The 15,650-nt window shown below is 39.0% G+C and overlaps 1 protein-coding gene across 3 annotated transcripts in view; it reads left to right on the top strand.

Annotated features, from left to right (window-relative positions):
* The window catches only part of pknox2 (PBX/knotted 1 homeobox 2), a 98,080-nt gene that overhangs the window by 15,614 nt on the left and 66,816 nt on the right, over window positions 1-15,650 (top strand). For 2 of the 3 annotated variants that reach the window (XM_023342791.1, XM_023342788.1), the window contains exon 2: window positions 14,884-14,926. The exons of the other annotated variant lie outside the window; for it this stretch is intronic. The gene's annotated coding sequence lies outside the window, so the exon portion shown is untranslated. The remainder of the gene's footprint in view (window positions 1-14,883; window positions 14,927-15,650) is intronic. 3 annotated transcript variants of the gene reach the window in all.

The following is a 15,650-nucleotide window of genomic DNA, read 5'->3' as shown; positions in this document are numbered from 1 at the left end:
ACAACCAGGATCCATTAGAGCCACTGCATCAGGAAGTCGTCCTCTTTCATTTTCTACCTGCCTGAAGTCGTCTGTCTCCTTGATGGTGTTTGAGTTGGATTCATGGCCAACACAGCAGAGCTGACCAGACTGAACTTTCACTTTCTGAAAGGCGATTTGTGGTCATTTTCAATGTTTTTTCAATGCTGACGGCTCTGTTTCTTGTAAATCATCCAGCTCGAATTATGTGCAGGTACTTATTTTTAGAAATTAAGCACACAGGCTGCATTTTTCATTTAAAAAAAAAGTACAACTTTGAATTTGAACAATTGGGTGATTTCTAAAATGTTTCCCTTACTGGATTTGGATAAAAAACGTTTAACACAAATTGCAGCTATGTCATCGGCTTCCTTTGATTATTTCTTAAAAAATAAAGCCAAAATGTTGAACTGAAAATAATAATGATAATAAAAAAAATGTCTCGTATCTTTTCAGCAACAAAGTTAAACAATGAAACTTGAATCGTTGAAAGACGGCGATTCAACATTGGAAGGACGTGTTTTGTGCTTTTAATATTCTAGAAGCATTAAAAGTTTGGGTCGAAATGAACAAAAACAAAAGCATTAAATGAAATATTTTGTTTTTGACGAGAACTAACAACAGGCAATATTAGTATTAGTTTAAAAGGTTGACATTTAGGACTAGAACAAGTAGCAGCAGCTTTTCAATTCAAATAACCTTTTTCAGCTTAATGCTGCACCATTTGGTGGGTTTTATTGACGGAAACCAATGATCGCCAATCATCACCCGTCGTGTTGCCTTGCCCAGAGTAACCTTCTAGCGTAATATGAAACAGGAATATCTACTAATTTTATCAGATACAGCAATTTTAGAGTATTTTACTTAAACAGCATGCAGATAAATCGCAGAGGCCTTTAAAAATGATTTACCGCTCTCAGCATGCAGAGTGAACGCAATGTTATTTCAGCAAACATTCTGCCATTGAGTCTGGTATACGCATTACCCGTTTAGAGGCACAAAAAGTGTGTTAAAAAAATACAGCCTCCCTCATTCGAGAGGAATCTCTCCTCGATTTGGAGAGTTTGAAGCTGCAAGTTCTCCACAACAGGAACGTCTTTCACACCAAATGTTTCACTTCCTTTTTTTTTTTTTTTCTTTTTTCCTATTTGGCCGTGGAGCAGTTCTGGCAAGTCCCACCTTTCACTAACCTGAGCCAAAAGTCTGCAAAACACAAACATAATGAGCTTCTTCATCACGGAACTATTTCCAGATCCAGATAGTCATTAATGAAAAAAAAAAATATATATATAAAAAGGCAAAGGGAGGGGTGTCAGAGCTTATACAATTAAATGTGATTCCTGCTATTATCAGGAAATCACACCTTTGATAGCGGTTCTGTATGAGTGATTTAAGATTATGTGCATGCGCGTGTGTGTTATAGTCAGCTGTTGAGTTGGCAGGAAAGTAAATACAGCAGTCTTTACTGCTGTATTTACTGCATGATACAAGTTCCTCTTTGCTGCTAAGTGATGAGGCTTTTAAAGACCCACCAGTCCAGGCCCGTTTGGTGCATTTGTGCCCGTCTCCCTGCTGGCACAGCTTCAGTACAGCTCTGGTGTCAGCTTGGCAAATACACGGGGTTGGAAATGCGTTAGTGCTGATCAGATTTGTTTGTTTGGCTTAAAAAGAAAAGGAAGTTTGTGTGTGTGTGTGTGTGTGTGTGTGCATGTGTGTGTGTGGCGGGCGGAGGCTGGGGGTTTGGGTCGGGTGGTTAGTTGGCCAGACTTTATGTAAAATCATCAGCTCTCTACTCGTGATTAGATCCCCAGATGTGACCTCTCACCCTTTCTGTGCAGTGGCCTGTACTAAGAAGGCCAGGTGCTCTTCCAAAACTCCAGTGACAGAGATCGATAGCGACTGATAGTTTTCAAACCACTTAAACACATTTCCTGTTTCTTTGGTCACAACTTTAATACAACAAATATATATATATATATATATATAATTCAATATATTTTAATTCAATGAGTTTCTTTTATTTTCATGACTATTGACATTGTAGATTCACACTAAAGGCATCAAAACTATGAATAACACATGTGGAAATATGCACTAAACAAAAAAGTGTAAAACAACTGAAAATACCCCTTATATTCTAGTTTCTTGAAAGTAGCAACCTTTTGCTGTGATTACTGCTTTGCACACACTCTGCATTTTCTTGATGAGCTTCAAGAGGTCGTCACCTGAAATGGTTTTCACTTCATAGGTCAACCTGCCCTGTCAGGTTAATAAGTGGGATTTCTTGCCTTATAAATAGTCATGAAAATAAAGAAAACCCATTGAATTAGAAAGGTGTGTCCAAACTTTTGGTCTGTACTGTATGTATATATATATATATATATATATATATATATATATATATATATATATATATATATATATATATATATATATATATATATATATATACTCTCAGTAGTTTATGTACTAAGTCTCTGTAAACAAAATTCTTTCAAAAAAAGGGGAAGTTGAGACCAAAACACCAGACTGAAGACTCTTATCATTCAGTTTCTGGTAAAAAACAGAGAAAAAAAGAGGAAAACGATAAATCAAGCAAATGAAAATGATTGAGTTTCTTTCAATACATTGTGCGATTAATTGATTTATTGTCTATTTTGACAGGGCTAGATATTTACTATATAAACTACAAATATGCTGTAACGTTTACGGTAAAACAAAAAAAAACTAAAAAACTTTCAGTGAACTAGCATGGACCCTCTTTAAATCCCCACAGTTGGTGGCATTTGTTAGGTGCTCGACAAATTTAATACAGATGGTGAGGCGTCTAAAAGTTTAAAGACACAATTCTCTGTCTTGGGAAATGGACAGAAGGTACTTTACTTTTAACTACCTGGATATTGAGCTGAGGGGACTGTTAAATAAGTGGAGCATCTCTAATGTGAGGAAATGCATTATAAAGAACACCTGACTGTCAGGATATTCTGCAGGCTTAGTCCAGGTGGATGCAATGCTTTGCTGGAAGGAGCGGCACACCATGAAAAAACAAACAAACCAGCATTTAGCACAATCAGAAAGATTTGGAAAGAGTTAACTTTCTTTTCTTGGACTCTCACCAGGAGGGACGAGTCAGGAAGGAAAAAAAAAAAAAAACCAAGGTTCGTTTACTTGTGACGCTTGCGGGGAATTCCTCGCTGTGTTTTCTGCCTCGGCCGTGTCTGCCAAGTCCACAGTGCTTCTGCTTTCCATTCCTGTCCTAACTGTTTCATGCTCTGACTATAAAACTGGTCTAAATCCGCTTTAGAAACATTGGCTTTTTAAAAATAATGGGGTCTGGTGGGAATGATGAAGAGACACGGACTGTTTCAGACAAAGTCAGATGAAGAGTTCTTTATGTTTCCTGAAGAAGACATTGTGTCTGAGCTTTACTGGCTCTCTGCTGCATCAGGAAGCAACAGCAACACTCTGATGGAGTCACTGAACCGTTTTAAGGCAAAATTCAGGAAACGTATTTCACGTTGCACTTGTCCCCCACCTCCATCTTTATAAACATACTGTGAAAGTCAAACAATATGTCGAATTTAGATATTAAAACTAAATATTATGCACATGTAGCATAAGACGATCTTACAGTATTGCTATGCGTAACATCTGTTCAACACAAACATCTGTAAGGACTGAGATGATATCCTGTTGTTTCTTCAAATTGCTTTGGGTAGCAATGCTAAGCTGGTTTAATTTTTTGCTCTGTTTCTCGCAGTAAAAGCAAGGATTGTTTTATCTTACACCAACTATCAGTCAGCCCCAGATGAAGAACATGTGCTGAAAAATAGAAAGACGCCAATTGCTACTGTATTCATCTATTCCTATTCTGTCATGGTAAAGGACAGAGCTAAAAGAGCTGATTAGTTTTTTTTTCTCTTTCTCACAGAACATCAAAAAGGAAGCTGAGCAAAATTCAAGGTTCTTGTTGTGCATTTATTGAAGATTCTCCTCGTTGACAGGATAATTAATGCCCAGTGGACGTTATATGTAAATAACAGAGCTGAGTGGATAATACAAGCTTAGATATCTTCTTTTAAACAAACCTCATTTAGACCTGGAATGTTTCAGAGAATCAGAACAAGACGACTCTGGGGATTTTAAGGCAGTTTCTTTAAAGTACTGAGCGGAGAATCTGGACTCTTTTTCAGATTCTAATCTTCGTACTCGCGTATTGTTCGTCAGCTGTAGTTGGTTTTCTCTGTCATTTGTTTAAAGAGACATGGTTCTAATGTTTGCTTTGTGTCTTCAAAACATATTGTTATACAGTCACTTTGACATAAGAGTTTGGTAATTCGACAATATCAGATTGTCAAAAATCCTTTGCAGAATGTTCATTATTGCTTAAAACACAGACAGTTACACGAATAAACAAATAAATAGGAATTCAAGTCAAATGCAGACTGATATAAATTTGGTTATTTGGTGGATGTCACCTGTAGAATTTGGGCTCCAAGTGTGTTTTCGTCTCCTCTTTAGACGGCCAACGCAGTGCAAAACACTATTAATAAATGCAGTGCTCAAACCAAAGCTCTTTATGAAGCAGGAGAAAAACTCTTCTTTAAGTTTTTGTTCACAAATAATTAACTAGAACCACAAGAAAATCAGTTATGAGCCAAACTACCAGTCATCTCAAAGCAGAGGAAGCAAGCTAGCTCTAGCTTTTCCACCGAGGACTTTATGACTGCAGGCAGTAAGATCTTCTTTTGCAAGTAAATAAGAAAATATGCATTTTCAGTGAAGGTTCGTCACAACATTGTACCAATTAGGTTTCTATCTGAAGGGCTTGCATTTCACTAGACAGACTTCTTCCTCACTCTATTGTAAAACATTTGCTACGTATTCATGAATAACTGACAGACTTTTACAAGCTTTGCAAATAGTGATGAATTGTTAAGGGCGCGAGGGACATTATGTAATGTTATGCATCTGTGATGCATGTTTTGAATTATTTCATGCATGTTTGAGGAATCCTCCAATCTCCCGTGGCAACCATTCAGGGCCGCCTAAATGTTCACCCTGAATGGTTTCTAGAAAGCTCTTCCTCTGACCTGCAGTCTCGAGTCAGACTTCCCTCCCATGTGCCTCTGCCATTCAGCTCCTCAGACTAGCTAGGTGGCAATTAGCAAACTGGAACTGTGACTCTGCTGAAAGGGGCGTGCTTTGGTGGCGCAGGGGGTTAGCACGCCCCACATTTGGAGGCCCTAGACCCGCGGACGTCGCGGGTTCGACTCCCGGTTCGACTCCCGGTCCTGACGACCTTTGCCTTTGCCTCATGTCCTCCTTCAAAAATGGCGCCATTTTTAAATGTGCCTGCAGACACAGCTCCTGTCGTGTGCTGTAACTGCGAAATAATTTCCCTGCTGGGATGAATAAAGTAATTCTAATTCGCTAAACGCTTCTGAGAATGGCTGCAAACAGCATAATGAGAAGCATGTGCTGAAGGCAGCATGTCAGAAAGAGCAGAAGCTTCTTAAAGAAACAGAGGCCCAAATTTCAAAGCATCAAATTACGAACTCAAATTTCTTCAATGTTATATTTGATGTAGACAACATAAAAAAACTGGGTCTGGCCAGATTGATCTGGGACAGACTCTTCTCCGTCTCGCAGTCTCACTTCAGAGGTGGCACAAGCTGCATGAAGCTGCATCTTGCGCAGATGCGATGCGATTAGCAGCAGACTGCATTCTTTGATTGGCTCCTGATTTATGTCACCGCAAATATTTTTCACATGGAACAGCAGTGGACCAGTGGACGCGCTGGCTGCTATCAGAGAGCAGCAAAGTGTGGAGGAGCATAATTACGAAATGAAACACAAGCAGCGCTAGGATCACAGGAGTCAACTTTATTTAAATAGAAAATTGCAACCTTCCAAAATTTTGATTTAAAAAATATATATAAATTACCCCCTTTTTTGCCAAACATTAATTTAGGCACAAACCAAAAATGGCCTTTGGCAGAAATTGACTTGACCATTATTTTTAGGAAGGTGAGAAAATATGAATTTTGGGAAAATTGCTAACAAAATCTTTCTCGTTTTCATTTTGCTTTAAAATAACTTATGTAACAAGAATGTACTTCCCTGTTGGTTCTTAAGTTTGCAGTTTTTTAACCGTAGCTGAATAAGTCTTAATTAAATGTGCTTGACACTTCTATATTCAAGATACTTTTCTCAAAGTAAAAAAAAAAAAGTGACAAAATGATTTTTGCGTTGTGGACCAGAGTAGTTGTAACACATTGCACAGAGGGAATGTGCCTTACCCGTTAGGATTAGGTAGTTAACATATTCTATCAGAAATGAGACAGCTGTTCAAGAAACGCAATCACAACGAATAGCCACTCTATTCATTTATATCTAAAGGCCTTTCCCACAAAGAAAACTGGCTAGACTCCTACATGCTGTTTCTTTTCTCATATTTTTAGAGAGAGAAAGGGTTATTTATCTCCACACTGAATAGAGTTATTCAGAATTATTAACAGATTATTATTACATTAACAGAACATAAAATAAGAGCCCAGGTTAGCAGGTCCAACACAGCACTAACATACCGCCTACTTTCTGCCCGGCCGCACGCTTATAACAGTAACAATGGTCTTTTCTGACTGAGAAAGTGCTAAAACGCTTTTGACTGCACCGATTTATTTCATGTCAAAAATGGGAAGAATAAGAAATGCTCAAATTATTCTTTTGGTGGATTTCACTGAAATCCAGCTGGAGAACCTCTTGCCTAAATTTGTAAGAATCATTCTAAGAGAATGAGAGAGCAATAGTGTTGAAGTGCATGTTCACATAATTATTTCTCCACATAAAATCTTATGACTTACATTTCTTTTATTACATTGGGGAAGTTGGGTTGAAATCCAATAACACCGGCAGACATTGATAAATGTGTAATTCTGAAAGTCCCTGCTGAGGTTTTTTTGCGCTGCGGAAAGACGTGGATGTTGGGCTGAGCAAACAGGATTACACTGACCTTAATATCTGTCATATAAGGAAAGCCTTAAGCTTGTGTTTTTTTTAGACAAACTTTCAGTTCAAACTGACTAAATAAACTAATAAATACTGTAATACTGTGGGCGAAATAACAACTATAGAACAAATACAAAAACATGTTTGTTGCAGCGGATCTCGTCTTTCGGTAGCTCGTGGTAGTTTCATCAGTTTGTACTCTCAGAAAGTCTGTACAAATTGGCAAACTTACAACCGTAAGGCTTGTAGCCCAACATTCTTTGTTGTGAATTATGGTTGTAACTTTTCAGCTTCATTGGTCGATTACAAGGACAACTTGAAGTAATTCACCTGCGTGTACCAGCATGTTTAGCTGCTTTGTCTACTTCACTGTTATGGATGATGAATGAAGATTTAATCTAACTTTGATAGCTTATTTTGACTATGATTGTAAGTCTCTAAAGCTTCCAGAGACGTAAAGACCAGACCTGCAATATTCAATTATTACAATGATAATACAAGAGTACGTTAGTGAATCAATCTACTTTTGATAATCAGTTTTTGTGTTATTTGTAGCTCAGTACAGTGTAGGGTACTTTTCCTTCGTCTTTGATGAAAAATCCTACTACTAAAATCTGTTGCTTTCAGAAGCACGTAGTAGCTTTCTCTGGAGGTTGGTTACAGCCAAACTGCAAATTGTAGTTTTTGTTTTACCAATTGAAATGAGCAATCATGCAATGTACTCAATGGTTGCCACACATTTTGATGCTACAATTACTGATCACAAGACTCATCCCATTTCACTTTGGGTCCATGTTTAACAACAGCTGAAGCCAGAAATGTAGTTTCTTCGTCATGTAGCGATGAAGCAGCAGGGCAACAATGAAGTGTCAAAGTTTTTGCGGGGACGAGGTTATAGGAGTGTAACTATCGGGGGAAAATAAAAATAAAAACAATGCATTTCACAAAACTGCAAATAAGTTATTTAAAAATATACAGCTTCCTGCGTACTATTAGCTCACACTGCTTTACTGTAGCTCTCACTTAAGCACATCGCAATAAGCAATTAATCGATTAATTGCTTATTATAATTGCATGTTCAATTAAAATGAGCTCGATAATTTCCATTGTGGCGATTCATATTTTACGAAGGGCAATTTTGTTTACAGAAACATCGTAATCCATTTTATTTATGGTTTCCATTGTGTGTGTTTTTCATTTCCATTTTATTTAATGTTTTTTTTTTTGTTTGTTTGTTTGTTTTTATATCGGGATATTTAAAATATCTTCCGGTTCCAGTGGAAGGTGTTCTTCACAAAATTAAAGTTTATTGGTCTTTGAGAGGACAAACTTGTATTATTGTGCCATTTTCAAGATATTATTTTAAAAAGGTCTCTAAACAGCAATATTATTGTTTATCGCAGTAATTGCGGGGGCAATTTATCATCCAGTAGAATTTATTATCGTGGAAGGCTCACAGTTTTACCAAAAGTTGAAAATACAATCAGTTCTTCAGCAACACTGCCAGGACGGAGGCTAATAACAGAAACCTGAAGTGGCCTCGAACTTGTAGATGTTGTCTACACTCCACAGATGATTGTGATCATCACCAGAAAGCAAACCCTGCCGACCACCACCTAACATGTCCTCACAAAGCACCTTAAGAGCTCTTGTAGCCTATAAATCTTCTTTACATCATTACCCTCCGTTTGGGTAATCTGTTTTGGAACCCAGCGCCCCGTATGTTGTTTTTGTTCTTTTTTTTCCCCTAATGCAGTCAGATTCATTAAGGAATCCATCTGTGCCAACGAGGACTGGAAGTTCCTTTCCGAAGCCGTCACCCAAAGCCCAGGCAGGAGGAAATTAACAGGTCTCTTTGTGTTTGCTCAGTCTGTATTGAGTCATCACGGTGGGGGTATTTTTAGCTGTAGATTCCTGTCTGCCCCCCTCCATCCTACAGACAGCCCCCTTCATTGTTCATTAGAGAATATCATGTTCTGTGAGAACGGGAGAAATAATCAATGTCAAGTATCAGGCAATGATCAGAGACACGAAGTTCGGGAACCTCCTGTGCTGCTGGTCGCTGTGTGTGGCAGCAGTGCAGCATGCTTCCTTTGGTTGGGGAGGTTTTCATGGTGTTTTGTCTGCCACAGCTGCCTGGATCAACCATGTGCTCATTAAATGTTGAGCTTACACCCACACTGATACTGTGGCGGCTCAGGTTACTCCTGTGGGAGTACCTGCATTCCCATCCCAGGTCCCAAATAATTGCCAGGAATTAGCTGGAAACCAGTCAACCAGATAAAAACAGCAACAAACTAATGATTTTTATAATGGAAATGTGCATGGATCGCAACCTGTGCATCTAGAGCAGTCAGTTTGGGGCTTGCGTCCCTCCCACGAAGCCGCTCTGGAACTGCTACAGTGGCCAAGTGACCCAGTATCCTGTTTGCGAGGCGAGCAGAAATATTTCTGATTGTTGTACATCCTGTCGGCCAGTGATCTGTAGCACATGCAGCTGCCGGGCATTAAGACCTATTTAGCATGCATTGTTTGAACCTAGAAAGGATTTCTGTCACCACTGAGGTCATTTTCAATGCATGTTTGGAGTTGTTTGGTGGAACGAGTGTCAGAATGAGCGCGAGTTTATTGCAATTGGCAGTTCACGGTTTACATTCTCCTTGTGTCTCTTTATTAGCACCATTACTCACTTCCATTGTTTAACTGGAATGAAGTTGTGGCTTAATGTCACTTTTCCTATTAGCACGAAGAGTCTGTGCATGCCAATTGATCCTGCAGTTGTCATAGCAACATGAGCCACTAAACCTCTGCGCAGCTGTTGTTATGGAAGCCCTTAAACAGGTGGGGGGCTATTGAAGCGGAGGAATTGTGGGGGAACAGGTCCTTTGGTCCTCCCCTGACACCTTGACCCCAAAACTCCTCCAACCGAACCAAGATGGATTGAAGACGTCCGTCTGGAGGTTACCTGTTCCCTTATCAAACCTGCATACAACATTTAGGCAGGAAGTTGAGAATATTCAGTTATTCCTCTTGGTTTTGGGTGTGCAGAGAAACTGAACTGATCAAGTGAGCTTGCCTTACTCTTCTGAGCCTTTCATACAAATGACAAGAGCAACTGCATTCCAACCTGCATTAGGAAGAGGAACATTTAGATACACATTTCATCTATAAAGCAGCTCCCGACTTGTGGTTTCTTTAGATTTATTTAACTTCACCTGAAATTATGCAACTATAATTTCAACTGCAAGTGAAGTGATCCTATTACAGTGCTTTGCCTCACATTTTGTGTTCTTGGAGCCACGGATTTCAAAGCCTTTTATATGGAGTTTATGTGACAGACCAAGATCAAGTGGCTTTCCTACTTTTTTTAATAATTAAATTCAGAAAACTGGATTCAGTCGCCCTGGATCCGATACCCCTAAATAATACGTAGACCAATCAGCTCCATTCACAAATCGCCTAATTAATAATTCAGTCTAGTTCAGCTGTTTTTAGAGAATATTGGTGGACAAACAGACAGGTTAGGGAGAGTGCTGTGGCGCTTTTCGGGACTACTTTGTGTTGGTTGGTCACTTATATGTACAATGAAGTTTGGGGTTGTAATGTGACAAAATGTGAAAAAAAAAGAAGAAGGCACTGCAGTATAAGAAATGCGTAACCCTAAATAACTCAACAGGGACAAAACAATCCTGGTTGCAACATCTCTAATTGCAAGCAATTAGCAACCAGGCTGCTAATTGGATTGATAGCGACTTCAGTTGGACTTTCACACCTTCATGATTGTAATGGATTTAAGCCAACGTGTCGTTTTGTGCCAGAGTGGAAAAAGCAGAAAAAGAAAAAGTACATAAAAAAACTCTTTACAATAAACTAACATGCATCTGATTGCTGGCAACAAACTATTCAGTTGCTCATTTCTGTGAGTTTATGTTGGAGCAGAAAAAATTTTCATATAAATAGGTATTTAACCCTCAGTGTATGCAGAGGCGACGTTATCCACCCATTTCTAGGCTAAATAACTCCTGAAGGAGAAAAGAAACAACTTCAGCATCACTCTCCAGACCTTGAACATTTATTTTCATTTGAGAGAGAGAGAAAAAAAACCCACATTAATGTTTATTCATCTTGAGTTGCTTTCTCTAGCCCAAATCTTCAGCTTGTTTTTTCCCCACACTTTTCCTTCTTTTATATGTCTGATTCATATGCTGCTGAACTCATAGAGACAACATATCACACACGTTCACACTGAAAGAATTTTCAGCTCAACTGATATGAATGTGTGCGAGACGAAGCTGAACAGCCCATGAGGCCGAGGGAGTACACACCCACACACACACCCCCACGCCTACACACCCACACACACACACACAAACACCCCAAATGAAAGCTGAGCAATTGAGCTTCTTGGTGTTTTACACTTCCCCACAATGCGACCCAGAAATAAACAAATAGAAAAAAAATCGATATAATCTTAATCAATATAATGTTTAATACATATCCTTTTATCATAAAGTCTTCCAGCAGACAGCTGTCTCCTCCTTGGTAAATTAAATATTGGCCAATTACAATGTTGAATATTAAACTGATGTATTCTAGTATTTTGTTTGTCTCCAAGATATTTTCCTTAATATATGTTTTGCCAAAATAAAAAGATTAAACAAACAACAAATAGTATTATCCCACAAGCCAAAAGGCAAAAACCTGATGAATTAGGTTAACGATGGTGTTTCAGAGATTTCTTTGATATATTTTTACTAGTTTTTTTTGTATTTTTGCTTAGCAAAACTGGATATGATTCTAGTGACAGTGAAACCTTACATGACCTCGCCGTCGCCATGTGTGTTACATTTATCTGAGTTGCTGAATTGTTCTGGGTTTTGGTGTGTTTGGGATCTTTCATTTGTTAAAAACTCTGCGTTATCCAAGTTGGGATCATGTAGTTGCTGTTGTGAGAGGAATTTAAAAACTCTGGATGTGTCCTTCTTCATTTTACATCCACTTTGTGCTATTTTCCAGAAAAACAAAGCCTCAGCATAATGCTACTTCCACCATGTTTGATAATTAGTGGTGTTCTTTGGTTGAAAGACTCGCTTTGAATCTTTCAAACATTCTTGATCTCATTTGACCATAAACCTTTTTTTTTTGCCCCCACGGCATTTGACTTGTCCACAAAGGTGTTCCAACAGGAGAACAAACACCAAACTGCTTTTGCGGTGGATGAAGTAGGCAAGCATAAAGTGTCTGTAAAGCTCTGACCTGAACCCGATTGTAAATTTATGGATAATGCCTAAAGGCGAGTCTGTGTCAAGAAAGCAGCTCATCTAAATGAAGCATTTATGTGAAGAAAATATAAAATATCCAGACAGTCAGAGTTTCCCCGAGACTTTTCCCGTGGCTTCAAAAAGTGGTTTCACTACAACTGTAAAACATTTAACCACACATTTGTTGGGGTATGTTAGCCAGCATGTATACATTTGTGCCTGTGTGGATTAAAGGACACACATCATAAACTCAAACATGTTTCTACAAACTCAGTGTGGCATTCATCCCCACAATGAGTGGATGTAAACCTCAGACCAGCACTGTGTGTCCCCAGGTCTACTTGTGTGGAGGCAGTGCGAGCGACGCGAAGCAGATTCAGGAATGCTAATGTTTCCTCTGTGACTTCTGTTAGGAACACAGTGATTAGACCTCCAGCCCCCCGGGGGGAGCCCCTCTGTGCCCTGGCTCCTGCTCTGATTTACTCTGATGTGGACAGGAAGGTCGGCTCTGTCCCTAAAGGGTCATGGATAAGAACAGTTGAAGATTTTGGTGTGTGTGCGTGTGTGTGTGTGTGTGTGTGTGTGGTAGGTTTCAATAGACGGAGGCACTTCAGTAGGATCTCAGGCAGGGGTCGGAGGGATGACAGAGGGAGGAAGGGGCTTAGGGAGGACTACGGAAAGGATTACGGAGAGACTAAAATGTTTTCTTTGTGGCTGAAAGAAACCTTAGAAATTCTTCTGCACAGCCCTGCTCACATTTGAGTGGCCCTTTTCCAAAGACACCACATCGGGGACTTTTCTTTTTCTTTATCTCTAAACTTTGATTACTGAATCTTAAACCCTAAAAAAATTTTGAAATGAGACAAATAGAAATCCCAAAGGTTCCATTTGTATATGCACAGTTCTCCTTGATAGTAACTATTCAATTTAAGGAGGTATGTCGACCCTTACAAAAAAAATCCCATGAAATTCACATGTGATTTTCATGTGATTCACATGTGCTCGCATGTGAATTTCATTTTTGTAAGGGATGCATCAATAAACATGAGCATGTCCAGTTTCTGACAGATTTCCACATACCTTCTCACATTCTTATAGTTAAAAATCCAAAAGAATTTTCTAGTTTTCCCAAAAACCAATATGAAAATTACCTAAAATATATATTTTAACCCCGCCCCCCCCCTCCCCTCACACACACACAACCCTCCAATACCCTCTTGAAATAATCCAAACTCAAAAATGTTGGAACTGTTTTCTTATAATCTCCACCGCCTCTATTTTAGTCTCCCCTCCTGATCAGCGTGGGGCCTCTGGTCATACCCAGCCACCGCACACACAGAGCAGTCCCCACTGAGATGTGCAGGAACTGGTTAAATACCAACCCTTCAGAGGCTCCGTGCTAGCAGATTGCAGGAGGTGGCAGCGTGCTGTGAGGCCCGGCCACACTCCCACTGTTCAAGTGGAGCTCTAAGCGAAAGATCAGGTGTCCGGCCCTGAATGCTCGATTGAACTTAAATCTTTTACATGTGCGCCACGACTTGCTCACCATGTGGCTCAAACGTGGCCAGCCTGGCAACCGCTCAGCCGGGCCTGAGTCTGACTGACCTCCATGTTTTCACAAATTTCATTTGAAAGTTATGGAAATATTTTGGGTTTGATCATTTGATTTACTTTGTTTAAATAAAAATCCGAAAACATTTTGAGAACTAAGTCACATGATCCTTTGTTTTATGGGGATAACGTTTTACTGTCCGAAGGAAATTTCTTTTCCTTAAGCCAGAGATGGAAAAATCCAAATTTTGTGGCATATTTTCGATCTATGGAAAGCGTTGAACTGCCGATATTGATCTCCGCTGTTTTAGATTACATAATCCACATTAGCAGAAGATAAAAGAAGAGTATTGAAAGCATTTTTCCTGATCTTTCTGCCATAAGTGATTAATTATTTAGCTCATGAGCTGAGGTGACGTAACATGTTGTGTGTGTGGATATGTGATTATGTGTAAGAGAGAGGTTGCTTTAAAACTGGCTGTACTGTGTTTTTAGAACAAAGACAATGATCTGGGAGTTCACATTTGAAACTGCGTCTTATTTTAGCAATTAGCATAGCTAGCGTTACAAAAACATTGGCCTCTGAATTGAATAAGACTTCCCGAAAGGTTGGTTAAAAAAAAAAAAAAGATTTTTAAAAAATTACTAAATCAATCCTAATAAATCAACTTTTTCATCACAAGTAAGATGGTTTTTTTTTTTACTTAAATGTTCATCTCTAAAGCAAACCTAGACAAATCGGGCAACAGTAAGTGAAAGTGTTTATGAAAGGTATGTTCCTCTTTGTGTGTTTTTAATAAATTTAGAGAAATATTTATTTAAATTTTACAGTACTGACAAAAAGAGTAGACACTCTGGTGAAGATTTAATTCCGACTGTTGAATCTATCAATACCTTTCACAATTACTTGCTCTCTGTGAACCCAATAGCAGTATGTTTGATTGCATTGTTACAGACTTGCAAGCCTTGATTCTCGCAGTAAGTTAAAATAAGAGATATAATTATAACTTATAAACAGGCGAACCTTTGCATCTTTTCACAGGCTGTGACCGGAGATTCGGATGTTTGGTGCGGGCCAGCTGAATGTAAGTCATCTGTTGCCTTTTTCTTGAGCAATCTTTGATTCTACACTTTACTAACAACATCGTAGTACGTTCAGTAACCATTAAATTTACTTTGGACTACCACGTTTTTGAAAAGAGCTATAATCTGTAAAAGCTTACATATGTACAGAATTAAAGATTGTCCTGCTGGGACTCAGTTAAACCAAAATATCATCTTAATCGTGGTTAATTTGCTCCCTTTGAACTGGCACTTCAGTTTAAAAAAAAAAAAAAAGATTCAGTCAGCAGCAAACAACACAATATCTACTTTAGCATGAGGACGGGTGTGATCTCTTTCTCTTAAAGCTACTGCCACTGCTTCTTGTCTTCAAAGTACCTGTGTCATATTTGACGTGCTTAATAGCTGGTGAGTGTTGGAATGAAGGGCTTGGACTTCTGCTGTGTCCAGACTGCAGGTGTTTCATCTGGTGTTACTTCATGGTCTTGTTTTATTTTTCCTGTCTCAAATGACCATGTGTGAATAAAATCTTAATGCTTTAGGAGTAAAGTAATGTATACCAACGGAGAAGTCCTTCTGCCGCTAAAATCTGATATGGCGCCATTTTGGTTTACATTTTGTGAAGCAGGAAGTTGCGTTGGTCTTCTTCAGAGGTTTAGTGGCGATTCCTTTGGTAGTTCTTGGTGCAGCGCCGCCACAGGAGAGGTGAGGAGCAGGTTTTTCAGTTGGAGTGGCTCCTTTAACGCA

The sequence above is a fragment of the Xiphophorus maculatus genome, chromosome 11 (assembly GCF_002775205.1).
Source record: "Xiphophorus maculatus strain JP 163 A chromosome 11, X_maculatus-5.0-male, whole genome shotgun sequence".
Classification (NCBI taxonomy): Eukaryota; Metazoa; Chordata; class Actinopteri; order Cyprinodontiformes; family Poeciliidae; genus Xiphophorus; species Xiphophorus maculatus.
The sequence above is the reverse complement of the archived record's forward strand: the minus strand, read 5'-3'. Positions and strand labels throughout refer to the sequence as shown.